This window comes from Chelonia mydas, chromosome 3 (genome assembly GCF_015237465.2).
Source record: "Chelonia mydas isolate rCheMyd1 chromosome 3, rCheMyd1.pri.v2, whole genome shotgun sequence".
Classification (NCBI taxonomy): domain Eukaryota; kingdom Metazoa; phylum Chordata; order Testudines; family Cheloniidae; genus Chelonia; species Chelonia mydas.
This window is the reverse complement of record NC_057851.1, coordinates 43,958,169-43,986,143: the sequence shown is the minus strand read 5'-3', so window position 1 is coordinate 43,986,143 and position 27,975 is coordinate 43,958,169. Positions and strand designations below refer to the sequence as shown.

At 42.8% G+C, this 27,975-nt stretch overlaps 1 long non-coding RNA gene across 2 annotated transcripts; it reads right to left on the bottom strand.

Moving 5' to 3' along the window:
* Window positions 1-28: 28 nt before the first annotated feature.
* Window positions 29-26,512, bottom strand: LOC122464957. Of its 2 annotated transcripts, none has more exons than XR_006289424.1 (4): window positions 25,374-26,512; window positions 18,000-18,135; window positions 16,505-16,694; window positions 29-269 (listed from the first exon to the last, which is right to left on the bottom strand). It is a non-coding gene; the product is annotated as an uncharacterized LOC122464957 (long non-coding RNA). The 2 variants fall into 2 exon arrangements; XR_006289423.1 differs by having other exon boundaries at window positions 35-269; window positions 25,427-26,512.
* Window positions 26,513-27,975: the final 1,463 nt, after the last annotated feature.

The window sequence follows — 27,975 nt, the reverse complement described above, 5'->3', positions numbered from 1 at the left end:
GGGGTTCCCATGATTTATGATGTAGACATTTAATTTTTATAGGTAGATCTGTGACAGGGATTTCAAGAGCCAAACTGCACAAATACAGAAGCTTATCTGTCCATTATGGGCCAGTCCTGAGGGCCTTGCTCAGGGCATCCTCCACACACACACAAAGGGGAGATTTCATCTCTGTTACATACTCACTGGAAATCACTCCATGGGGACTTTGCAGTGTACAAGGTCAGCAGAGGTGGAAGGGGCAGGCCCATCAATAGTCTTGCTTCTACCTGCAGAGGAAGAGGAACACACTACAAGTTAATATACCCCAAAACAGTCTTCTGTGCTGTAAAAGAAACCCACCCTAGAGGTGTCCGGGGCAACCACCATATTGAGAATCCCAGGAAGCAGAACTCCTGCTTGGAGCTAGCCGGAACTGCTGGTGCCAAAAGCAGAGTGGATACAAAAATTATCTTTTCTGTTCAGTCCAACAAATTCCCATTGGATTAAGGAATAAGAACTGAGTAAAGCCTGCAGAATTTGGTCCACCTGGGTAGGGAAGAGTCAGTCGTAAGGTAAAACTCTGGACTTAAATGGAATAGGTTTTCTAGACTATTAATGATGGGATGTTTTGATGCCTCCATTACCAGTCACAAACATAGTATTCCCAAAACTAAGCTTTTCCTGGCCTTACCTTTTGTATATCATAGAAGTGTAGGATTGGAAAGGACCTCAACAGGTCATCTAGTCCAGTCCCCTGCACTCAAGGCAGGACTAAATAATAACTAGATCATTCCTGACACAGCTCCTTGTGCTGCCTTGAACACAGCTCTTTGTATAATGTGACTTTTTATTGCATTTTTGCCAAAGACTTAGGGTGAAATCTTGGCCCTGTGGAAGTCAATGGAAGTATTGCCATAGCCTTCAGTGGGGCCTGGATTTCATCCTTACTCTCTACAAATTACTCTCTAAGAATTGCTACCTTCGTTGCAGCACTGTGCATGGACAATTAAGCATGCGACTGCTGCTAATTTTCATTGAAAATGGGACATGCACACCCAATTTCCTCTGCAATGTGCCTAGAATTGACATCTAAAGATCCTGTTATTAATAAAGATTTATACACCCTTCAGCTGGGTGGAACTAAGCCATTAAATGAACTAAAATGATTAGGTAAGAAGTCACTCAAAACAGGAAGAACACACTCTTGTACAGATTCATACAGCCTTCACATACAATTTTCTCTGAATACAATGAACACCTCAAGGGGGCAGTGTCCATTAGAAGGCAAAGTCAAGCAGAAAGCAATGTTTACTGGTTACGCAAGTGCTTTACCCCAGTCACAAAGGGAATCCTTTCAAACTATCTGCAAATGCAGGCATTCTTCAGTCAAACATTTGTAGCACTCTCATAACCTGAGCATTCTTTGGCAAGTACAGTTATATATTAAGCACTGGCAATTAACATGATATTGTGTCAGAAATCTGAGTTGCATAAAAGTGAGTCACCCAGTCAACTGGGATTAAACTGAGTTTTGCACAGTCTGGTTTTCCATTTGGTGTAATATAGTTAAGGATCATGACTACATCTTAAGTAATTCCTAATCTCCACATTCTATTTTTGAGTATTGTGCATTATTAGGATATACTGCATTGTACTGACTTACAGTCAGAAGTCTTATTACAGTAGTGTTATCACTGTGTCAGTATTGTATATCATTTAGTTTGGCTAATTTAATTTAAATACAATTACATTTACACTTTATATTGTATAGTTTAAATAAATAACTCAGATCTACAGTGATTTAATCTAACAATGTAAAATTGAGTGAGTATAATTTCATTTTAATATAACAATGATGTTCTTGCCCCCTTCAATCAGCAGTAACATTATTTGATTATTTTGCTCTTCTCATATAAGATCCTGGACACACAGTTTATGTGAAACCATTTAAGTGGCCCTTTGTAAAATCTTTTTGTCTGCTACAATAATTCTCTGTAAAGACTACAGTTATCCTTTTGTTAAAAGTGGGTGTTCAGCATCCGTGCCAATGCATATAACACATAGATATCTATGCACTCATGTTAGAGGTCTGCTAGCTATTTCTAAAACTCACCATCGTAGTAGTATCTAGGTACTAAATAACTAAAAATACAAATAATCATTTTGGTGTCAAATTGTGTTTGGGAGAAAATTGTGCCATGGAAAAACATAATTTCACTCTTTTTTTCCTTTTGGAATATCAATTCCAAAACTAGATGTACAATAAAATGTAATCTGTTTTTGCAGAGTTCTCTCTCATGAGCAGATACTCCCCTATAAACAAACACTGATCTGCTTTCATTTTGCAAATGAAGTTATTTAGGAACTATGGGCTAAGTATACTGGAACTACTCTTATGCTACTTGAAGGGTTAACCATTTGGGGCCAAATCCTGTTCATCTTGCTCACACAATTTTGAATAAGGTAAATAGGATTTGGCGAGCTGAGGCAAATTCTGTCAGAATATCATACGTAGGCGCCTAACAAAATAATCCATGCCCAGAAGATGGAACACTATCTCAGTCCTTAGTCTGCCTCTACCCCATCCCCATGCCTCCCACAAATCCACAAGAAGTGTTGTGGGTGCAAAGGACATTTTACACATGTTGCCAACCAAGCTATGGTCCCTACATTTAGATTTGCTCAAATTATATGTGCTTCAGCCAGAATAACCAGTACATGGGTGAGTGTGCAGGGGTAGTTGTTACCAGCATCGGGGTATACCGTACTGCTGCTTTTGCAGTGTGTATATCTACACCTGCTTAGGCTACAACAGCACACTGAACCTGGATTTGACTCTTAACATGTGAAAGTGTAAAGCTGAACTTAATTTCATCTTGATTACACCAAGTATCTATTATTGCTTAAATTGTGACTTTTTATATAATATTAATTAGAACTGTGAAAAATGGTTTATACATTACACGTGGAACAATTTTCTATCATTGTCCTGTATGGTATTTTTGATCCCAAAATATTTAATAGTAACAGCTAGGTTGAAACTGGAAACATTGTATATTCCTAAAAGGGACTTTAAAGAATGTAGTTTAGGAAACGGAGTATAGGATAAAATTATTAAGAATACAAACGATCTTCCATCTGAATAAAATACAGATTGTTAAATTAACACAACATCAGAATTTGACTTTGCTTTAATACTATAGATGTAAAAAAAAAAAAGAAAAGTTAATTAAACTAACCAGATGAATTTGAAACTTCTATCTGCCTATGTACTTAAGAGTTCACATGACTAGTATCTGTGTGCCTCCCAAGAACTTAAAAATAGAAATAATTTTTCTACAGTCTGTAAATGAAATAGTTGTATAGGTTTATAGTTTGCCTGCTTATTTCTCTTTGGGTGGGTGAGAGGCTGTGTTATGGGTCTGTGTGTCAGAAGAATGTACTGTGGGAAAACTAAGTTAGAAAGGTAAGTTTTGCTTTTAATTCTTGTCATGATGAGGCCAATTGTCATATTCATTGTCAAGTTCTGAAATTAGTTTTGGGAGAGGGATTAAGGTAAAAGACTGTAGATAAACCAGTGGTGCTCACTTGAAAGTGTGGCATTGTCCACAGTACTGTCTTCAGAAGATCTCAAGGGAATAAAAATAAATGTATGCAGTATCAGATATCTGAAGCTTTCATCCAAGTTCATATGATAAGGTTGCAATGTAAAAGACTAGTATGAAGATATTGTCACTGAGAATTAGAGTTACATTAAAACTGTGATTCATTCACCAGTGACCAAAAGATGTTGAGTTGTGGGGAATAAATGGCAGTATCTTTCAATTGATCAGAATGGGGATACATAATATAATGCAAATTAAACTATGCATTGCCTTGGCTATTTAATTGTTGTAAATACTTAAGAAGTTTTACTTATTTGTGCTTATCAGTTGCCTATTTCATAATTGTTATACCTACTTCTTAAACAAATACAATAATTAAATACAAATACTTTCAGGGTGGAATGCGATAATTACAAGGGAACACATTTCAGTAGGAAAAGATTGTACAATTTAATGTGATAATTTTATTACTAAAAATATAGAAATGTGTAACATGGTGGATGTTAGTAGGAAGTCTATAGTAGCATATTAATAATTTTTTCATTGTTTACTTATAAATTAAACAGCTAAAACACAGAGAAAACATAATTTATTCTTATTTTGAGTTTCATGTGAAACTGACTTCACATGTTCCTATATGGTTAATTTATGATATGATACAAAGGTTTTGTTTTTTAAACCCCTTGTTAGTTCTATATTTCATACCAGATAATTGGAACATTCATTCAATTTTAACTGTAAATTCAACATTGGATTAAATTGTATTGTAAAACAATAGGGGCCAATCATGTCCTACCTTTTTCATTTCTTTTCTAACAGAATTTTTTGCCAGTTTTGTTTTGGAAATGGCACTCAGTGATTTATAATATCCAGCATGCCTGACAGAGGATGGCAAAGCTATCTGGATTATAAATTTCACATGAGAAATATTAGCAATGCATTAGAAATAAAAAATCTAAATTGCAGAAGAACTGCAGGGCAAATCCTGGAGTCAGTGGAAACTTTGCCATTTATTATTATGCACAGTGTCAAAAAAGTGTGCTTAGTGCTTTACAACTAAAATACTTCTGGAGGCTTTGGTGCCTGTGTACCAAAGTTTTCTATTTTCTATTTTACTGCCAGTGGAAATTTATTCCTTACTGGATCGAGATATCACAGTTGGATTTTTAAGCAATGACAAATGTTGATAAAAGCATTGAGACCCTAATTCAGCAAAGTACTTCAGCATGTACATAACCTTAAGGCTGAGTAAAATGTTATGCTGTAAAGACTAGTCTGTGAGATCTGGGTGATAAAGTTCAAACTTATTTATTCTCAATTTGTAAGAAAGTCAAACTGTTAAAATGAAAATTTTAAATGGATGCAGGTCCAGGGCTAAATTCTTTTTCTACGAAAGTCAACAGAAGTTTTTCCATCACTGGGTTCATGATTTGACTGTTGCATACTCTAGTCTGGTCTGGTCAGTGTAATTTCTACTATACTATCATTGATAGGTTACCATCCACCTACTGGACTGCGATGCAACTGGTCCATCTTTCACTGTCAAAAATTGACAAAAGGTATAGATGAGGATCTTTTATGCTATAAAAACAGGACTGATATTAGGAATTAATTTAAATCTAATTTATTAAAAGAGAAAGAGAATATTATGAGCTTATTTGTAACTGAGGCTTTAAGAGTTAGAGGAGGAAAATTGAGGTTTAGTGATATTTTTAATAGAGGTATTTTTGTAATTATTAGTATAAATAATTATCTGTTTCCCTAGAAAGATATGTAAAAAAAGTCAATCCTTTTTCTCTATGCACTGGCCAAAACTATTTTTAGATTTCTTTAAACACAAAAATGACTAGATGGAAAGTTAAAAACCTGTTAAGATGTGTGATAGGTGTGTATATACCAAGTGAATATTTGTGTATTATGTATGCACATCTGCACACACTGAATAATACACACGTGTGTGGTGTGCCAGGCAGATCACAGAAAATAGATATCTGTATATTTCTGCAAGGAGAGTAAAACTGCAAAAATAAAATAAAAATCTTTTCTTTCAAAGTAACAGAGGTTTTACTGAGGCAGAATTCCTACTAAAGTCAGGGAGAGTGGTGATGCAAAATACATAAATAAAGTTTGCCCTAAACTACATTCTTAGGGTTGACCATGATTATGACTGCAAAAGTAAATACAAAAGGATTATAGTGTACATAGTACTGCCTTTCAAAAGTGTCCCATCCATTTTCACTAAATACATAGAATCTAACTGTATACAAAAGAACAGGCGTACTTGTGGCACCTTAGAGACTAACAAATTTATTTGAGCATAAGCTTTTGTGAGCTACAGCTCACTTCATCGGATGCATTCTTTTTGCGAATACAGACTAACACGGCTGCTACTCTGAAACCTAACTGTATACAGTATACTTATTTTCTACTGGGTAGTATCAAACTCCCATTGACTACAAAGGGGTCTGAATTTCACCCAACATAATTTGAAACAGTTACATAAAATAGATTGGTTTTCATTTTTTTGCATAATTGGCATTGAATTGTATTTAGATTAAACAAGAAGTATTTACTTATCTCTATCACTGAGGAAAATCCATATATAATACAAGTGATCATATTGGTGCCAATAGCTGCATAATTTCACTTTTTGCAAGGTTTCCACCCACATCCACAAAATGCTGATCTTTAATTGCTCTACTCCCCATTTTGCCTTCCTGTCTCTGTTCTGTCTCTTCCCCACAAGGGAGGGGTGAGGTTTTAGTGCATTTCCTGCACTTGCTCCACTGTTACTGACCTTTAAAGGACGGAATGGGGTCAGCATTGAGGGGATCTTTTCAGGAGTGAAGAACAGCAATCACGTCCCCTCCCAACCCATTTTCCAGACCTTGTCAGTCAGTGGTATGATGCCGATTAGCTTACTTATTGTTCCACCACCAATTGAGTTTTCCCATACCACTCTCTGAACTGGTGTCAGGTTTGCCCTTGTGTCCACCTTAGGGCTGTGTTACACCAGTTCAGGTGGGATGGCTGTCATATTTGATAGCAGTTGTCATTTGGGGAGGGGTAGAGGGGGGGAAACGGAAGATTGAGGCGCGTGAAAATGAGGAGGGGAATGTGAAAGAGAATTTGTAGATTTGATGGGAAAGGGAAGCCGATTATAAAAAGGAAAATTCCTTGAAAAGAAAAGGTGAGATGAAATTGAATGGAGAGGGAGAAATAGACACAAAGTATTTAAAATGACATAAAAAAAGAAAAGATGCTTAAAATATGAATGAAGATATGCACAATAGTACAGTATAACGGAGGAAAGAGTGGGGAGAAGAAAGAGAAAAAATAGACATTAAAAACAGGAGGTCAAGTTAATTTTATATTTTGCTATTTTTAGATAAATAAAATATCCAGTGATTTGATTGCATATTTTTCGTAAAGGGTGGTTACCATAAAAATGAGTCCTCTTATAGGGGTAAGCCTATTGCAGTATAACAAGGTAGAAATGGGGAGAAAGTTTGCCGTATTGCAATGATAGCCATATCAGAGTAATGTAAATGTTTCCATTTTTATGACAACTTGTGTGCGGGCACTTACAGGTATATCTGCCTGAGGAAACAGGTGAGTTTTGCAGCATGTGACACACGTTCTTTCCTTGTGTTCTAAATGTAGACTCCAAATAAGTCGAGATGCTCTTTGTGGGGAGGGCAAAAGGACTTGTGGGGAAAGTAGTGAGAGAAACTATGAATGCATGTTGGGACAGCTCATGCTTTTACCTCCAGATTTTGGCCCCACATTATTCCTCCGGTTACCAGGATAAAACATTGAATGCTAAAAATCTGTGTGTTAAAATGTGCTGAGAGATCCAGTGTAATCTTCAGCTTACACAATAGAGCATGCAAAATTTTAATTGAATGTGATCACACCTTCAAACATACATGGGAGGGGGGAGAGCAGATTAAAATGGGAAGATGATTAGCTGGTGTGTGGCGAAAGTTGACAGCAAGCAACAGATGAACATGTCAAACAAAATCATCCTGAGAGGTAGCACTCTTTCTGAGGCATGACGTTCCCGCTGTATGGGTCTGTGGGCCTTCTTAAGCAAATTAGGATAAAAATCACATACTGTCCATATGCAAGAGGCATATTTCAAATACCTGTAGCTTGGTTATTTCTAAACCAAATTTCATCACGTCAAAACTACGGCAAGAAAATGCATCTTTCTTAAAGTGGACAGACTCATGCTCAGATAATTTAAAAATGACATAACAGAATTTTACCAACTTCCTAAATCAAAATCAAACCAACCGCTACCACCTTTTGGCTGCATATGAAAGTGTCACAAATTCTTTTTTCAAGAAGCAAAATGCCTGTGAACAGGGGCACATAATGAAAATACCTTGTGAGCCATAACTATAGTACTTCTACTCAGCTATAATCAGAATGCGGCTTTTATTAACTTGATACTGAATTGAACAGCCGATTTTTCTCAGTTTAGGTTAATGGCAGTTGGAAGCATAAATCCTCTGCTATTGAGGGGAGCATACACCGCTTTCTCTAGTAAAAACAATGTTTCCCCCAGTCCGAGTGTGGTTTTATGTTAATGTTAGCATTGTTCTCAGTTCAGTGGTTAAATTATACTTTTTGTTTTGTAGTAGTGCAGAGTTTGACCCTCATTATTTCCAGTAGAATATTACTTATGCTATGTGTATATGATCTTTTCTTCCCTTTATTCTACTAAATCATTACCAATATTAAACACGAGAGGGCAGAGTGGAATTGATAGCCTAGTTTGGTGCAGGATCTCTCAAGGGCATATCTGCTGAGGGGGGAAAAAACGTGATGTGTTCCTAGCTTGGATTAGCTAACATGGGTTAAAAAAATATCAGTGAAGACAAGGCAACTCAGCTTTTAACTTGGGCTAGCAGCTCAAGTTCAACCCTGGGCTGCTCGAGACGCTTAAATTTGACTGCTAACCTGATTAAAAGCCAAGTTGCTGTGTCTTCACTGCTATTTTATCCCAAGTTAGCCCATTCATGTTATCTAAATAAAGTTACAAACACTTTTGGGATTGCGGGCACAGTGTAGCTGTACCCTAAGGAAAGGGCAGTGTCAAAGACAGGTTTGGGCCATATTGCAGCTGTGATCTGACTGTATTGGACATGTGAGTCAAGAAATAAGTCTCATGATACTGCATGTGAACCAAGAGTCTATCTTTTGATCATGTACTGCTGAAACAGAGTAGAGTACAAGTTCCCATACATTGCAGTGTGTGGCTGGTGAATTGAAAGAACTGGGTTTGTATCCACTAGGATGACCAGACAGCAAGTGTGAAAAATTGGTATGGGAGTGGGGAGTAATAGACTCTTATATAAGACAAAGCCCCAAATATCAGGACTGTCCCTATAAAATCGGGACATCTGGTCACCCTAGTCAACAGACCTTTGATGACAGCACAATGAAGAGGGATACCCCAAAGCAATGTGATAAAACATTCTGCAGTCATTTAGGTTTCCTTTGAGTAGTTTAGTGAATTTTTCTTTCTTCACGTGTAAGTCAGACACCCAGAACAACTCAGAATGCAGGAGATCATGTAACTGCCATATGTCAGTAAGCGTACAGCATACCTGCATTCTGCCTGGCTGAGGCTGTGCTAGCCAATAAAATTACAGTTAACAAGTAAGTGGGTTTTGTCAATGCATCCATCATCATGCTATGGTATCTTTGCACCTAGTACAACATATTATTAATTTATCAATCTGCCTCTTCAACCACACCTGTCCAGCTTTTCCAAAGATCCGTTGGGCTAAGAATGTTTAGAATGTTACAGCTTTTTGAATGTAGCAATAATATCCATTCAGCAAATCTCTTACTGTTATCACGACACAGCTCTAGGTAGTCTTCCAGTTTAAGGGAGAATCATAGAAATGTCGGGCTCGATAAGTCATCAAGTCCAGCCACCTGCGCTAAGGCAGGACAAAGTAAACTTTGTTCATGTAGAGGTTGCTTTAGAATTCACCATCTTTCTTTAACATGGTGTCAAGAATCACTAAACAACCATGCGGTGTTGGATATGAAAGGCTAAAGACGTGTACTGAAGCATGTTGCTGAGGGTGGCACAGCTAACAGAGTATCTGGGCCAGCTGCTATCCTGAAGCATTTACATTGGTCCATGCATGCTGGGCATATGAGAGTTCAGTCAGCGAGTTATAGTTTGCTATAATAAGAATGTTCAGTTTTCCATTCGGTCAGTATTACTATAACAGGAGCTGATGCACTGAACCCGCCAATGCAGCAATAGCTGACGTTTCAGTTTTCTCTCTTTTGCTTTTTCGTTAGGGTCAAGCAGGTTCTAGCGAAAGGACATTGCTCATGTTGTCTGAACTTAACAGATCACTGAAGGAGTAGGACATTTAAAGCCAGATTGGTAGCAACCGCTTTAAGGTGTGTCTATGAGAGGAGTTAATCCACAATAGATATTCCTGGTTAACTCCATGTGTGCATGCACTTATTCTAGAATAATAGCATCCACACATGACGTTAATCAGAGATAGTTCATACTTTTAAATTCCTACCTTATTCCAGATTAATTTTCATGTGTAGGTAAGCCTAATGGCTCCCAAAGGATCTCAATAAATGTCTAATAAATAAAGGTGGAGATTATAAACCATGTGTAATATCCATTGTAGAGCACTATCATGGTACTGTGTAAATAATAAATAACACCACCTCTAGCCATTAGCTACACCTTGTACAGTTCCTTATCAAACTATCCAGTGCAGAAAAGATTCGCATATCTCATGTACTGAAAAGAAGGCAGTGCTGGGGACAGGGGGAGATTAGTTCACAAAGCAAAATTAGGACGGAAAGATATTTATCCAGCTTCTTGTGGCATGTCCCAAGGTTGGATAATATGATTCTCATGGGAGAAAAGGTTGTCCAGAGAGTACATTTGATCATCTTGTCTTGGCAACACAATTTAAAGGGCCAAACTATTCATGCGAGTTGGAACACTGAATTTGAGTAATCACAACTGCTACCTTTTCAGGGGGCCTGGATGCCTTTATACCTATTAGCTCTTGTTTGGTAAGATCAGGAATACCTAATTCCCTTGATTACAGCTGTCATCACTTTTTTTTTTTTTTTTTTTAACATTACATGTTACACAGTTGTCTCTGTGCTCAGTGTTTGTTGGAAGTTCACTGGCATTCATGCCACCTAGCACCTTTTGCCTGTAAAATCCAACTGGTCTTGTTTCTTTCCCATGGTAAAGCAGCTTGACATATATATCAGTATTCAGTACTAGTTTAAATCATTAACCCTAGAAAGACCAGTACAGAATAAAGGTCTAGGTGAGAGTCTTTGTTGTGTCTCCAAAAGGACCACCTTTCCACTCCCACCCCCATCCCTTCCCAGGCTGTTCTGCACTCCTGGCATCATTGACACAGCCTTTGGGACCAGTACATTACGGCAGCCTCTACCTGGCTGCCTATGGGATGCAGTGGTACATGCTGCCATCCTGTCACTGACTTGCAAGGGAGTCTTTATGGCTGCCTTCTCCTGTGTCTGCTCTGGGGAATCCCGTCTGGACAGATCCAAAGCGTTTCCAGCCCTGTCATAGGCTGACTGGTCCCTTTAAGAAGGAACGCGTCTTGTTCATATGTGATTGGCTAGTTACCTCCCAACAGGCCTGAGAGAGGGTCCTGGCAACTATAAAGATCCAGGCAGCTTTGAGAAGGAGAGCAGGAGGGAGCAGCAGGTCAGAGTTACCTGAGACCCAAGAGATCAGCACCCGAGAGCTGGTGGTGAAGAGAGCTGGCACAGAGAGAACTGATGAGAGCTCCTGGAGAGAATTGGCCAGATCCGGGGAACCCTGCCAAGGAGGAGGTTCATACACAGGGCCTTAGGTACAGGAGGAAAAGCAGATCATCATCAGCAGGACTCTCAAGAGAAGTGGACTTTGGGAGTGGAACACTGTGGGGAGTCCTCTCAGAAGCTCTGAGTTGAGGGCTGTGGGAGACGAGCTGCAAGGAATATTGAGAAATCTCTAGAGGTGTGGAGGCTGTATAAGAGGGACCCAGGAACTGAAGAAAAGGGACCATTAACTCTCAGGTAGATCACCTGGGGAATGGGGCCCTGGAAGGGATTGTTGACTGTGTCGGTCAGTGGCCTGGAGATGGTGACCCTGGAGTGGGAATGAAGAACTGCTGCATTTTAACCGGTCATACTTTGCGGGGGTTGAGAATGCTCTGACTCTGAGAGATCTGATGAAGGTTGCACCTATACTAATGAATTATGCCTGGAAGCAGGGCTTGACTGGGCCCCAGAAGAACAACATTCCTTTCCCAGGTGGGGTAGGGGAAGTGATCATATATCTGACCTGTGGTGGAGGAGATGGGCAACTCAGCTGGTCCTGGGGAATGTATTGTAAACTGAGGCAGGATTTGCCTGTCTTGCTGCAGTCAGCTACAGGAAAGTGCCTGGACAAGGCCAAGCCCTGTTACAAGCCCTTTATGCCACTCTGGCCCTATTAGCAGCCAAAGTGGGACTGAGGATCTAAAATTATTATAACTCTTGTTCTTGTTTTTCTTATCAGACACGGAAACATTGTTTGCACTGTTAAGGTAACCCTGCCAGAACTATCCAACTAATACAATGACAAAGTCTCTACATGTGCTAGAAAAGAAGAAAAGGATTACTATAATTCTGACTCTCTTCCTTCTCTTCTCTCATTGTATTGTTCACCTCCCCATTATTCCATTCCTTCTATATCACCCAGTTACCAGATTGTCATAACAAAGCGCAGCTGCTATTGAACCTGGGCCCTGAGATGAAATCCTGAACCTCTGTGCCATGGTGGCACAATGAACGATTGTCCCTGACCAACAGCCTTAGTGCTAAAGGCTTCCACAGCCACAGCAGCCACCCCAGCTACCTACCTGATAAAGGAGGGCTTTAAACTAGGTTCACCGGGGGAAGGAGACCAAAGCCCTGAGGTAAGTGGGAAAGCGGGATACCGGGAGGAAGCACAGGCAGGAATGTCTGTGAGGGGAGGACTCCTGCCTCATACTGGGAATGAGGGGCGATCAACAGGTTATCTCAAGTGCTTATATACAAATGCACAAAGCCTTGGAAACAAGCAGGGAGAACTGGAGGTCCTGGTGATGTCAAGGAACTATGACGTGATTGGAATAACAGAGACTTGGTGGGATAACTCACATGACTGGAGTACAGTCATGGATGGTTATAAACTGTTCAGGAAGGACAGGCAGGGCAGAAAAGGTTGGGGAGTAGCACTGTATGTAAGGGAGCAGTATGACTGCTCAGAGCTCCGGTACGAAACTGTGGAAAAACCTGAGTGTCTCTGGATTAAGTTTAGAAGTGTGTGCAACAAGAGTGATGTAGTGGTGGGAGTCTGCTATAGACCACCGGACCAGGGGGATGAGGTGGATGAGGCTTTCTTCCGGCAACTCACGGAAGCTACTAGATCGCATGCCCTGATTCTCATGGGTGACTTTAATTTTCCTGATATCTGCTGGGAGAGCAATACAGCGGTGCATAGACAATCCAGGAAGTTTTTGGAAAGTGTAGGGGACAATTTCCTGGTGCAAGTGCTAGGGGAGCCAACTAGGGGGGGCGCTTTTCTTGACCTGCTGCTCACAAACCAGGTAGAATTAGTGGGGGAAGCAAAAGTGGATGGGAATCTGGGAGGCAGTGACCATGAGTTGGTTGAGTTCAGGATCCTGACGCAGGGAAGAAAGGTAAGCAGCAGGATACGGACCCTGGACTTCAGGAAAGCAGACTTTGACTCCCTCAGGGAACAGATGGCCAGGATCCCCTGGGGGACTAACATGAAGGGGAAGGGAGTCCAGGAGAGCTGGCTGTATTTCAAGGAATCCCTGTTGAGGTTACAGGGACAAACCATCCCAATGAGTCGAAAGAATAGTAAATATGGCAGGCGACCAGCTTGGCTTAATGGTGAAATCCTAGCGGATCTTAAACATAAAAAAGAAGCTTACAAGGAGTGGAAGGTTGGACATATGACCAGGGAAGAGTATAAAAATATTGCTCGGGCATGTAGGAAAGATATCAGGAGGGCCAAATCGCACCTGGAGCTGCAGCTAGCAAGAGATGTCAAGAGTAACAAGAAGGGTTTCTTCAGGTATGTTGGCAACAAGAAGAAAGCCAAGGAAAGTGTGGGCCCCTTACTGAATGAGGGAGGCAACCTAGTGACAGAGGATGTGGAAAAAGCTAATGTACTCAATGCTTTTTTTGCCTCTGTTTTCACTAACAAGGTCAGCTCCCAGACTGCTGTGCTGGGCATCACAAAATGGGGAAGAGATGGCCAGCCCTCTGTAGAGATAGAGGTGGTTAGGGACTATTTAGAAAAGCTGGACGTGCACAAGTCCATGGGGCCGGACGAATTGCATCCGAGAGTGCTGAAGGAATTGGCGGCTGTGATTGCAGAGCCCTTGGCCATTATCTTTGAAAACTCGTGGCGAACGGGGGAAGTCCCGGATGACTGGAAAAAGGCTAATGTAGTGCCCATCTTTAAAAAAGGGAAGAAGGAGGATCCTGGGAACTACAGGCCAGTCAGCCTCACCTCAGTCCCTGGAAAAATCATGGAGCAGGTCCTCAAAGAATCAATCCTGAAGCACTTAGAGGAGAGGAAAGGGATCAGGAACAGTCAGCATGGATTCACCAAGGGAAGGTCATGCCTGACTAATCTAATTGCCTTTTATGATGAGATTACTGATTCTGTGGATGAAGGGAAAGCAGTGGATGTATTGTTTCTTGACTTTAGCAAAGCTTTTGACACGGTCTCCCACAGCATTCTTGTCAGCAAGTTAAGGAAGTATGGGCTGGATGAATTCACTATAAGGTGGGTAGAAAGCTGGCTAGATTGTCGGGCTCAACGGGTAGTGATCAATGGCTCCATGTCTAGTTGGCAGCCGGTGTCAAGTGGAGTGCCCCAGGGGTCGGTCCTGGGGCCCGTTTTGTTCAATATCTTCATAAATGATCTGGAGGATGGTGTGGATTGCACTCTCAGCAAATTTGCGGATGATACTAAACTGGGAGGAGTGGTAGATACGCTGGAGGGGAGGGATAGGATACAGAAGGACCTAGACAAATTGGAGGATTGGGCCAAAAGAAATCTGATGAGGTTCAATAAGGATAAGTGCAGGGTCCTGCACTTAGGATGGAAGAATCCAATGCACCGCTACAGACTAGGGACCGAATGGCTAGGCAGCAGTTCTGCGGAAAAGGACCTAGGGGTGACAGTGGACGAGAAGCTGGATATGAGTCAGCAGTGTGCCCTTGTTGCCAAGAAGGCCAATGGCATTTTGGGATGTATAAGTAGGGGCATAGCGAGCAGATCGAGGGACGTGATCGTTCCCCTCTATTCGACACTGGTGAGGCCTCATCTGGAGTACTGTGTCCAGTTTTGGGCCCCACACTACAAGAAGGATATGGATAAATTGGAAAGAGTCCAGCGAAGGGCAACAAAAATGATTAGGGGTCTAGAGCACATGACTTATGAGGAGAGGCTGAGGGAGCTGGGATTGTTTAGTCTGCAGAAGAGAAGAATGAGGGGGGATTTGATAGCTGCTTTCAACTACCTGAAAGGGGGTTCCAAAGAGGATGGCTCTAGACTGTTCTCAATGGTAGCAGATGACAGAACGAGGAGTAATGGTCTCAAGTTGCAATGGGGGAGGTTTAGATTGGATATTAGGAAAAACTTTTTCACTAAGAGGGTGGTGAAACACTGGAATGCGTTACCTAGGGAGGTGGTAGAATCTCCTTCCTTAGAGGTTTTTAAGGTCAGGCTTGACAAAGCCCTGGCTGGGATGATTTAACTGGGACTTGGTCCTGCTTCGAGCAGGGGGTTGGACTAGATGACCTTCTGGGGTCCCTTCCAACCCTGATATTCTATGATTCTATGATTGCTGTCTGTCCAGCAACTTTCATTGGGTACCTGGACTATATAAACACCTCAATGGCAAGAGGAAACTGTCTGAGCAATAGACCATTGCCCTCCGATTACTCCCTAGACCTGCCCAACCTTGCTTCTCTAACCCATTGACCCTACCCCTTGGATTGGATCTTCCAGCTACTGACCCCTTTGAGAACTCGGACCATTGCCCTGGACTGCCTCTGATACCAGTTGTCCTCTTAGCTACCCAACAACCCGTGCACGCTTGACTACGGCTCTGGACTACCTCCTAGCTCACCTCAGCCACTGGGCATTACACACCAGCACAAAGCAGCTCAGGTGCCACTGGATTACATTTCGATTCACTAAATTATATAAGACTTATTATGTGGGAGTTGCGCTTCCTTATCCTGTATTACTTACTCTTTGTCTAGTTCAAATGCCAGAGGGCTTGTTGCCCAACTTCTGCATTTAGACATTTCTCTTCACTTTTCAGCACAATGGATATGAATCATGCTTTTGCCCATATAAAGCTGCACTCTGCCTTACTGTCTTTCAGCATAAGATTTTGGGTCAGATTCTGAACAATGACCTTTGAGTAACGATTCAAGTCCATTGGCCCTACTAATAAATTCTGTGTGGCGCTCTAAGAACTGTTTGGGTTTTTTGGCTTTTATGTAAAGAAATCAAAACTTAAGCAGACATTTGAACAAATTGGTGCATTCTTTACTAGTTCTAATCTCTGCTGAGTTACTGACTTCCTCTTCTGCCATGAGCAAGTAATTTGATCCCTTTGTCCTTCTACAATCTACTTTAGAAATTGGGTAATAAGTTACACTTTACTGAGAATGAAAGGGTGAGTTTGAATGGAATTATCTTCAGAAAATAAATCACAAAACCAGTTGATTAGTGAGGAATCTTAAGATGTTAACACTTGTAGGAGCAGTTGTGTTTTAAGTAAGCTAATGAATACAGACGCTGCATGACTCACCTGATCAAATACTTAGTCATTGTAACAAAGCACAAAAAGCTGGGTGACCTATGGTATGAAGAATCTGCTGCGTCAGTGAGAGTTCAGGGTTTAAGGCTCCAAAGGTTGATTTCTGCAGGCCCCATCCTCTGATGTGCTAAAATCTTCAAGGGTCTTTGCACCTTTTTCAGACATGCCTGATGTTCTCTCTCTGCAAAACATTCAAGTGACTGAGCTTTACTGACAAAGCTTGGTGGAAAGCACATTTCAAAGTCACTTGCACAAAAATTCCCAGACATCTCATTTTAAATCCACACGAGTCAGACCAGTAGCACTTGTGCACCCATTCAGTAAGGGACTAGAACCAGTACTGTGGTTCTTGTCTCAACAATGACAGTACAGCTTGAATTTCAAATAGCTATCAAACAATAGACTAAAAAAAGCATTATACATTGAAAAAAAAAGTAAGGAAATCACAATGTGCTTGCAGATATTTCCATAGAAGCTAAATTCTTTTCATAACCTATTTGTTGTGAATTCACTTCTCTAGTTGCTATCTGCGCTGTTCAATGGATTTGTCTGTTTCAAGTCCATCAGGGACCACAGTGATCGTCTAGTCTGACCTCCTGTTTGACACAGGTGAACTGGGTGAAATTCCTGCATCAAATCCAATAACTTATTGATGAACTAGAGAGATGTCAAATCTTGATTTAAAAGACTTCTTGTGATGATTTTCAGTGAAATAATCAAAAGTCAAGACTTCGGCCATCTTTACCGTATATCGCTTGAACTAAAGTTTCTCACTAGAGCAGGTTTTCCAGACATCAAATCATTGTCGTGGCTCTTTCTGAACACTCCAATGTCTCCACATCCTTTTAAATGTGTGGCCACTAGAGCAGGACACCGCATTTCAGGAGTAGCGTCACCAGTACCTTACATAGAGGCGATCTCACCTTCCTACTTTACTCAATACTCCTCATGTGGGAGGATCACGTTGGCCCTCTTAGACACAGCACCACACAAAAAGCTCATGTTCAGTTGATTATCTACTGTGACCCTAAGGTCTTTTCCAGGATACCGTCCCCAAGTCTGACATGTATTTCTTACTAGAAGTATGACCTTACATTTGGCTGTTTGATGTTGGTTAGTTGCACCCAGTTTACCAAGTGGTCCAAATCACTCTGGAAAGTGACCTGTCCTCGTCGCTACTTAACAATTCATTGATTTGGGGGGGAGGGATAGCTCAGTGGTTTGAGCATTGGCCTGCTAAACCCAGGGTTGTGAGTTCAATCCTTGAAGGTGCCATTTAGGGATCTGGGGCAAAAATTGGGGATTGGTCCTGCTTTGAGCAGGGGGTTGGACTAGATGACCTCCTGAGGTCCCTTCCAACCCTGATATTCTATGATTCTATGATATTTGTATCATCTGCCAGCGATACTAGTAATGACCCTATATGTCCTTACAGTTCATTGATAATGAAAGGAGATGCAGAGAGGGAGCCAAGTTAGGCACTTACCCTAAACTAGTAGGCTAGATTTTCCCGTAGGAGTGCTCTCCTGCTTCTTGTCCTAAGATGGTGGAAGGCCCCTGATTGCTCCCAGGAGTGTCCTGTGCAACCATATGGCTTGCAAGTGCTCATCCGCTCATGTGATCTGAGTACAACAATGATTACTTTGTTAACTGAATGTCTGTTAGAGGCCCTGGAGTTGCAGAGCACTCCAGATTCCCCCACAGCTAAAGCACAGGGAAGAGCAATGATCAGATTACTCAGAGACTGGCCACCACATTTGTGTATTTCATAAAACAAAATGTCCTTCCTCACCTCCTGTAGGAGCAGTACAGCTTCACACTACTCTCTCTCTTCACACTACTCCCAAGTCCCTGCAGGTTTTAAACAGGGGTGGCCAACCTGAGCCTCAGAAGGAGCCAGAATGTACCAATGTACATTGCCAAAGAGCCACAGTAATACATCAGCAGCCCCCCACATCAGCTTCCCCCCACCCCGCTCCCAGTGCCTCCCACCCACCGATCAGCACCTCCCCCTCCCTCCCCGCACTTCCTGATCAGCTGTTTCGTGGCATGCAGGAGGCTCTGGGAGGGAGGGGGGAGCAGCGAGGGCACTGCAGGCTCAGAGGAGGGAGCTGGAAGGGGTGGAGTGGGGTCAGGGCCTGTGGCAGAGCCAGGGATTGAGCAGTGAGCACCCCCTGGCACACTGGAAAGTTGGCACCTGTAGCTCCAGCCCCAGAGTTGGTGGCCTATACAAGGAACTGCATATTAACTTCTGAAGAGCCGCATGTGGCTTGGAGCCACAGATTGGCCACCCCTGTTCTAAACCTCTCTTTACACGCCTCACTTCCCCAGTTCCTGGTGCCTCTCCCCTCTTTTCATCCTTCCCACCCCTTCACCCTGATGTTTCTTCTCATGTATGCAGGTAGTTGGCAAAAGACATGCTACCACCAACTACTACGCCCCTGGGGAGTTAGTGGTTTTCTTCCTGAGGCTGAATTTCTTTGATGCTCCTGCTTCAGAGGCTGTCACAGGAGCTGGGGGTGAAGGATAGCAGGAAGTCAATTGGGCAGTTAAGCAACTTCCAAGGAGACATCAGCCACCTTCCTGGCTCCCCAGCAGTAGTGGGAGCTTCCTGCAGTTCAAGTGGGGGACTAGTGGCTCTCTCTTTCTTTTCTGGTCCTGTTTTCCCCTTTTGTACACCTTGCAGCTTCTCTACAGGCCAGTCAGAGGCACAGGAGTGGAACAGCCTTCAGAATCGGATTCTTCCTCCTGGGGCAGCAACAGCTCCTGCAGCATCCTGGATTAGCTCCAGTCCCTGCTGGGTTAGGATTTTCATTCATGACTGTAGTGAATCATACCAGCAAGTTTACTCACCAGCACTCTTGGGGAGGGTAGCCAGGTGCCCAGTTTTTGACCAGAAAGTCTGGTCAAAAAGGGGACCTGAAAAGGTCTGGTCAGATCTATGGACTGGACACCCAAAGCCTGGTTACTGCGGGTGGGGAAGACGCTGGGTCATCACCAGAGCATGGGTTTGTGTCCCTGACCATCTTGGTTAATAGCTATTGATGGCCCTTTTTTTTTTTCAACCAGTTAGACTTCTGACCTGCACAACAGCCCCTGGCAAAGTCCACAGGTTGACTGTGCATTGTGTGAAGTACTTCTTTATGTTTGCTTTAAACCTGCTGCCTATTAATTTATTTGGGTGACCTCTGGTTCTTGTGTTATATGAAGGGGTAAATAACACTTCCTTACTCACTTTCTCCACAACATTCACAATTTTATAGACCTCGGTCATCTCTTTTCTAAGATGAACAATCCCGGTCTTTTTAAGCTCTCCTCCTATGGAAGCTGTTCTATATTCATAATAATTTTGTTGCCCTTCTCTGTACTTTTTCCAATTCTAATATATCTTTTTTGAGATGGGACAACCAAAACTGCATGCAGTGTTCAAGATGTGAGTGTACCATAGATTTATATAGTGGTATTATGATATTGTCGGCCTGATTATCTATCCTTTTCCTAATGGCTTCTAATATTGTTAGCTTTTTTTGGACTGAGGCTGCACATTGAACAGATGTTTTCAGAGAACTATCCATGATCTTTATGAATGGTTGTGATGCTTTGTACCACGGGGAACACCCTACACCCCATGTTCATCTTTATAAAATGAATGTGTGGTATCCAATGCAAAGTTTGTCATGTTGGGTGTCTTCAGAAGGCTCATGATGCACTTAGCTACAGTAATGTTATAGTAAGGTTATAAATTTCATGTATTAGTTTGAGGCTGAAAATGTATCCTCACGGCTTAAAGCAAGCCTATGTAAAAACTCTCCAAGAACAGAGGCAATTCACAACTTGTCAGGGCATGGAGGGGACAAACCCAGCCCAGCCTCACAGGAATAATGGACACTGGCTTAGGCAGCAACAAAAGAATCTGTTAGACCCTCCAGGGAGTCACCCCCTTCCTTTGGGCAGTTTGGGACTGCGATGAGGTAATGTTCACCTGACTCTGAAAGGTGGGGGGGGGGGGGGCCGCAAAGCCAAGAGGAAAAAAAGGACATGATAAAAGAGAGAGAGCATGGCAAAGTGTCTCTCCCTCTTCCACCTACATCTACAGACACCACCACCACCACCCTACTGAAGCGCTGATCAAAGGGGAGAACCTGATGGAAAAGTAACCAGCCAGCCTGTGGTGAGAAGTATCTAGGTTTTAAGGACATTGAAAGTGTTAAGAGCATCTTAGAACGTGTTTTTCTTTTATTTCATTTGACCAAATCTGACTTGTTATGCTTTGATTTATAATCACTTAGATTTTGTTTGTTTATTCTACCTAAAGCAGTGCATTTGGTTTGAAGTGGGTCAGAGGCTCCCCTTGGGATAACAAACCTGGTACATATCTATTTGTTAAATTGACAAATTTATATAAGCTTGCAGCATCCAGTGGGCATTACTGAACAATGCAAGATGGAAGTTCCTAGGGTTGTGTCTGGGACCGGAGATATTGGCCAGTGTCATTTGCTTGCAGGTAACTGGGAGCAGCTTACATGCCGAGGCTGTGTGTGAACAACACAGGAGTGGAGGGTTCTCACAGCAGAGCAAGGGAAGGCTGGCTCCCAGAGTCAAGGATTGAAGAGGCCTAGCAGATCACCAGTCCAACTAACACCAGAAGGGACCATCGCAGTGGTATCTGCTAATTTAGACCAAGTATCAAAGGGATAGCCCTGTTAATCTGTATCCACAAAAACAATGGAGGAGTCTGGTGTCAACTTAAAGACTGAACACTTATTTGAGCATAAGCTTTTGTGGGTAAAAAACCCACTTCTTCAGATGCACGGAGTGAAAATTACAGATACAAGCATAAATATATATTGGCACCTTCTATTAGACTTTAACGTGGCACTAGACTCATCGTTGCTAATTTAGACCCATCATTGTATGTATAACAAGTTTGCTATCGTGAGACATGGCCAGTCAAGTTTGATTGAGCATAAACTGCAAGGACCTTCTACATTACAGAAGCACACATGGCATGAAGGAACAGCTGCTAGCACTTCACATAGAGCCCAGCCTTTTTTCTCTCCTTAATCCAGGACTGAAATTGGGAGGGGCATATGTGATGAGTCCTCCCTCCTCCCCCCACTTACCCCCAGGATGCCACGTGGAACTGGAGTACTGCTGAGCCCTCTGACCCACCAGTCTGGGCTCCCTCTCACACTGTGCTGCTGTTACAAGCTGCAGACCACTCCTGGTCCTACACTCCCACCAGCATTCACACAGGCAGGGACACACCCAGCTGCAGTTACATGCAGGCTCTGGTCAGTCACTGCATGAACCCACAATAGAGAGGCTACAGCCAAGATACCCCCAGCTTCCCATCCTAGGGCCCCAGAGCTGTAATGTCCCACCCTGGTCAAAACCCCGACCAGTGTGAATTTATTACCCAGTCCGCCCCTCCCTCAATGTGGAGAGGACGATGCACACCAGTCCTTGTTAACTGAGCTGAGATTTTCCAAAACACTTCACTCAAGAACACACTGGTTAAGATAAAACAAGTTTATTCACTACAGAAAGATAGATTAAGTGATAGCAAACAGATCAAAGCAGATTACCTAGCAAATAAACAAAAATGCAAACTAAGCCTAATATACTAGACGGCTAATACAAACCCTCTCTTTCTGTCTCACCCTGACTGATGATACAAGCAGGCTTGCAGATTCTTGAGGCATAAGCTGCAATTGCTGTGCAGCCTAGGTTCCCGTCCCCAGTTCCAAGTCCTTTGTCCTCCAGAGGTTCTTTCAGGTGTTGAGTTGTGGGGGAGTGAAGATAAATCATGATATCACTGCCCACCTTATATAGTTTCTCCATATGGCAGGAACCCATTGTTCCAAGCCAAGTTCCCAGCCCAGTTTGTGGAAAAATACAAGTACCAAAATGGCATTCAGTGTCATGTGGTCTGGCACATGCCCTTGCATGCCTTGCTGAGTCATACCAGCCTTCATTCATAGGCTGGCTGAAGCATTCCCGGGTGAGGCAAACCTTTTCTATTGTCTTTACTGATGGGCCATTAGCACCTTCTAGCTTCTTCGTTGTTGTACCTGAAAGGCTAGTTGAAATATGTTGTGAAGTTGGAAACACCCCCAACAACACACACAGCACAAAATTTCGCATACAATGACAGCATACATAATCCAATGAGATATTAACATTTAGCAGATCAAGACTTTTAGAATGATCTGTCAAAAGTCATACTTTGTACAAAACATAGAACTATATGACAAAGGTGAATATGGGGTGCCAGGGTGTTGCTTTGGGGCACAGTGTCACAGCATAAAAATCATGTTTTCACTATTAAGTATTGTACAATTCTCACATTCCTGTTTGTACATGGTCTCAGGGTGGTCAAACAAGAATATTGCAGCTAGTCCTAGGATTCTCTTAACAAATGCTGTGTCATAACAAGACACAGAAGAATAAGTTCGACTTCTGATTTCAAGGAACCTAAATAGAATTTAAATGTTAAACAGAGAATACAGTGAGTCAGGAAAGGAAAATATGGTGGCTGCATGCCCTGTACATTGGTAATGGGCTAGAGCCATGGGTGGTGGTTATCATAGGTGGGGGTAGGCTGTACCCTCCCAAACAGCCTAACATGGGCCCGCCCACAGTTTGCTCCCAGGCCACGCAGCCTCCTGCGGTTCCCAACACTCTGCCTTGGCTGGCCCAAGCTGGCTGGCCTGCCTCCTGCAGGGAGTCAGTCAGGGCGGCTGGTGCTGGGGCTGCACTGCCTGGAGTACTGGGGCCAGGACCACTGCCGCACCAGGGCTGGCCGTGCCACCTGGAGCACCGGGGCTGACTGCACAGCCTAGAGCACCGGGGCTGGGAGTGCTGCTGCCCAGCTCACCGGGGCGGGCCTCGCCGCCTCGCCATCTGGACCGCCAAGGCCAGGAGCGCTGCCTAGAGCGCCAGGGCTGGGGCCTTGCCCCCTGGCCACCCAGCACTGAGGGTGCTCTGGGCTCGCCTCCCGCAACGGCAGGGTCACCGGCCACCCATGGATAGAGCCTTTTACTTTATGCCACGCCATTAATTTTAATCTGTTACAAGCTGGTAGTGACCAAGAGTCTTTATTCTAATAGCTGTGGAATGAGTTAGTGGGCTCATCCATTAACACGAAGCAGCACTGCTATAGAACACTTCCACAACTCCTGCATGTTGATGTTTGCAGGTGTGGTGCCAAGCTCTGAATGGTTATGGAGGCTGAACTAAAGTTCTCACCCAGCTCCCCCACAGCCAGGAGCAGTGAGGGGTGCAGACAGGGCTAAGAGGGGGCACAGCTCAGCACCCCCACCTTAAAAATTGTTTCAGCGCCACTGTACTGCAATATTTTTAAGTCCTGATTTGCTGCTTACATCACTTTCACATCACGTGGAACAGCGCACTGCGGTTGATGTTGAGATTAGAATGTACATGCAAGAACTGGAATCAGAATTTTCTGACAGATTTCAAGCGATTTGGCCCAATGCTTTCTTTTCTAATTAAACCTGAAAAGTTCAACAAAAGTGACTTGCATTTGTCTGTATTTCAGTGGATGGGTGTTGAATATTTCAAAATGCAGCTCATTCAATTAAAAAGCTCAGAATTGCGGGCAAAGTTTGGAGATCTGCGGAATGCACTTGAAGCTACCGAGAGAGATCATGGGGTCCCTATTCTGACCTGCTGGACGTCCCTGCCAGTGAAATTTAACTGTTTGAAGAAAATTGCATTTGCAATGCTTCCAGCATTTGGATTCACATATTTCAGGTATTTTCACACATAAAATCTGTCCTCTGTCCCTCTCGGAGCCGGTTAACAACTGATCACTCAGAAGCCTGTGCGCAGCTTAAAGTATCCAAATACGTGCCAGACATTGGAAAACTCAGCAAGGAAAAGCAAGGGCAAAGATGACACTAAACTGATAAGATCTGCAATTTAATTTTAAATGAAGCTTCTTAAACATTTTAAAAACAATATTTACTTTACATACAACAATATCTTAGTTATATATTATAGACTTACAGAAAGAGACCTAAAAAGATTAAAATGTATTACTGGCATGCGAAACCTTAAATTAGAGTGAATAAGCGAAGACTCGGCACACCACTTCTGAAAGGTTGCTGACCTCTGTTCTAAACAGTCATACGGCTGTTTGTTGAGAAATGCTAGCATCTCCATGCTTTGGAGCAAGGTTTTAAGTTTGGCACGGGATGGCTTTTGTGTCCAGGCTATGCTTTTTGCTGTGCCCATAAAAAGCTGTACAAGTTTGACCCATTTATAGACCTTTGAAAAGAAATCTCAGTTCACACATGCTCAGTAGAAACTTGTTAGAGTTTAGTACCTACATTCTACAAGATTCTATCTCTACTGAGCATGCTCCAGCCCTTCACAACTCTTAGTGCTGACCCAACTGTGCATGCACCATCCCCAGAGAGACTGGGCGTGCCTTAGCCCAGGCTGCCAGGGCTTTACCTGGGATTGTTTTTCCTAACTGCTGTGGTGCCAAGCATCAGGACTGAGTGCAGAAAGACTGTTTCTTCTAGTCTCTCAATGCTCCTGCTGCTGGTGCTTAGGTAACATGAAGGAGGATGTAGCCTAATTCAAATGTAGAGGGATATTGTGCTGAGCCTGGGGAATGGAGATAATCGATTGGGGCAAGCTAATCTGACCTCCTGAACAACACAGGCCTTAGGATATCCCTGAATTACAATATTGCCAACTGCAAAGGTTCCAAAGTCATGAGTTGGACCCCAAAAGTCACCATTGGGCTGCCTCCTTGTGGCCACATCTGGAGATTAGCTCCTTTCATTCACTGCTCACACCACACATCCCCTCACTTTCCAGTACTCACGGTGCTCCCTGTCTGTGACTCAGCCTTCCGCCAAATTGCTGTATAGTCCTCACCTTCCAGGGTATCAAAGCCCTCTGGGATCAGCTGTCCTCACAACATTCCAGACAGTCTTCTGGTCCAAGACCAGGTCTTGTGCCACTTTGCTAACAGCTGGTAGGGGAACCCAGGCCTGCCAACTACTCCGGGTTCCAGCCCAGGGACCCCATATCCAGCAACTACAGTCTGTTTGCTCCCAGACCCAGTTGCTATTTCCCTGGACTTTTTACTCTGTCTCTGTCTTCTGGCCTTCCATGGTAGATTTACTACCTAAACTCCCAATGAGTAACTGTAGACTATTTCCCCTTCAGCCCCCTTCTGGTTTCAGCTTCCTCCCTTTATACAGGCCCAATCTGCTCCTTCCCAGCTGAACTTCATCTTCCATTAGGGTTTATTGATCCCTGCCTCTCCTCTAAGTGACTATAAGGTCAAATGACCTGATTTAAACTACTCTGCCTTGAGTGGGGGGTACATCCCATCACAGAGCCAAAAATCATAAGTGTTTTTAGAGAGAGATTATATCATGTTTTTTGTCGGTTTTGATTTTTGCAAACTGCTCCTGGTTGGTGTGTGTGACAATTAGTGTTGCCAATGTTCCCAAATTAAGGTAATTTTGGCCCCCACTACAGGAGCTCTCATGTCTACATCTGCCTGTCCCCCTGCCTAGCAACTAATTCTGCCCTTCAACCTCCCCATCAATTCTGCCCCCACATTTGCCCAGCCTCCCCTCGGCAGAAGAGAATGTTGTGGTGCATCTGGCAAATTCATGGTCATAACTGGGGCTTCCCACATACCCGTCAACAGCACCTTCTCAGCTGGAGCACTTGTCTTTCTGTTCATTCATCCAGGGAAAATGGCCTACACAGAAACAAACGTGATGGTAGCAACATGATCTATTTTAAAGTTAGCTTAGGCCAAGTAATTGAGATACTTTAAGGACAGGATTCTAAAGGGTTGATAATAAAGGCAGAAGTGAGTCATTGAGTTGTTTACCATAAGATTGCTGTGTTAGACACAGGTGTTGACTAAAAGGCTATTCTATCATTGTTTTAAATAGAAGGAAGTTTAGCTTTCCAAAAAAGCTTACCAGATCATAAGTAATGAATAAATAAATATCATGCAGTTGATAGATTTCCACTCCATATGGCTAAATGCAGTGCCTTGCATAATGACAGGTTTCAGAGTAACAGCCGTGTTAGTCTGTATTCACAAAAAGAAAAGGAGTACTTGTGGCACCTTAGAGACTAGCCAGTTTATTTGAGCATAAGCTTTTGTGAGCTATTCCTCAGACGTTCTTGTTAAACCCTGGATTTGTGCTGGAAATGGCCCACCTTGATTATCACACACATTGTAAGGAGAGTGATCACTTTAGATAAGCTATTACCAGCAGGAGAGTGGGGTGGAGGGAGAGAAAATCCTTTGTAGTGATAAACACCCATTTTTTCATGGTTTGTGTGTATAAAAACATCTTCTGTATTTTCCACAGTATGCATCCGATGAAGTGAGCTGTAGCTCATGAAAGCTTATGCTCAAATAAATTGGTTAGTCTCTAAGGTGCCACAAGTACTCCTTTTCTTTAAACAAAGGAGTGATTTACTATCTGCTGATAACCTTCAGCTTCTTATCTTTCTCATGCTGAGGCATGATTTTGGCTTGCTTCTTTCAGAGAAAGAAGACTGCAGCACCATATGTTTATTTGCTGTTTAATGGGGCCATTATCCCAGAAATTATTAGGATAGCTTCTCCAAAGCTTTTGAGGCTGTAAGAGAGGAGAAAAAAGAAACTTTTTTCTTAAGAAACTATGGCACAAAGGTTTTGGATTTAAAAGAATTCTACGCTGGCCTCAGTGGGAGGAAGGTAAGATGGAGTTAGATTGATTCTGACAACAAATTTTTGGTCTTATGCCATGGCTGTGCAGGAGTCAAAGCAGGTTCCTATTCCTCCTTCATAGCTTGTGTGAAGTCTCCTGGTGGTGTATGTGCTGGTTAATCCAAGCTGTCTGCACTCAGTTAGAGAGTAGAGCCTCTCTTGCTGTGAGAAACATTCATGCTACTCACATTTTCCATAATCGGGGGTCTTATTGGAGCCTTGGCTGCACCTGGATGCTAAAGTAACAGCTGTGGCCACTTGTGTTCTTCTATCTGCATGTAGTGGGAAGAGAGTGTGCACTTTTTAAAAATGTGGACCTTGCTATAATTATCTCTGCCTTTGGCAGCTTGACCGTAGACATCTGTAACATACTGTACATGGAACTACACCCACGCAGAAGCTGAAGGTAGAGTAGAATGCTGCAGCCTACTCCTAAAGGCCTGGTCCACACTACAAAGTTAGGTCAATGCAAGGCAGTTTACCTTGAGTTAGTTGTGCATGTGACTTAAACACTTAAACTGGTCTCCCACGGCTGTACTGCACCATTATGCCAACACAGTAACACTACCTCCCTGAGCAGTGTAGAACCACAGTCAGACTTAGGTTGATGCAGTGCGTATGTAGATTCTGCATTACTTATGTTGACCCTAACTGTCCTCCAGTAGCTGTCTCACAATGCTCGACACTGACCGCTCCA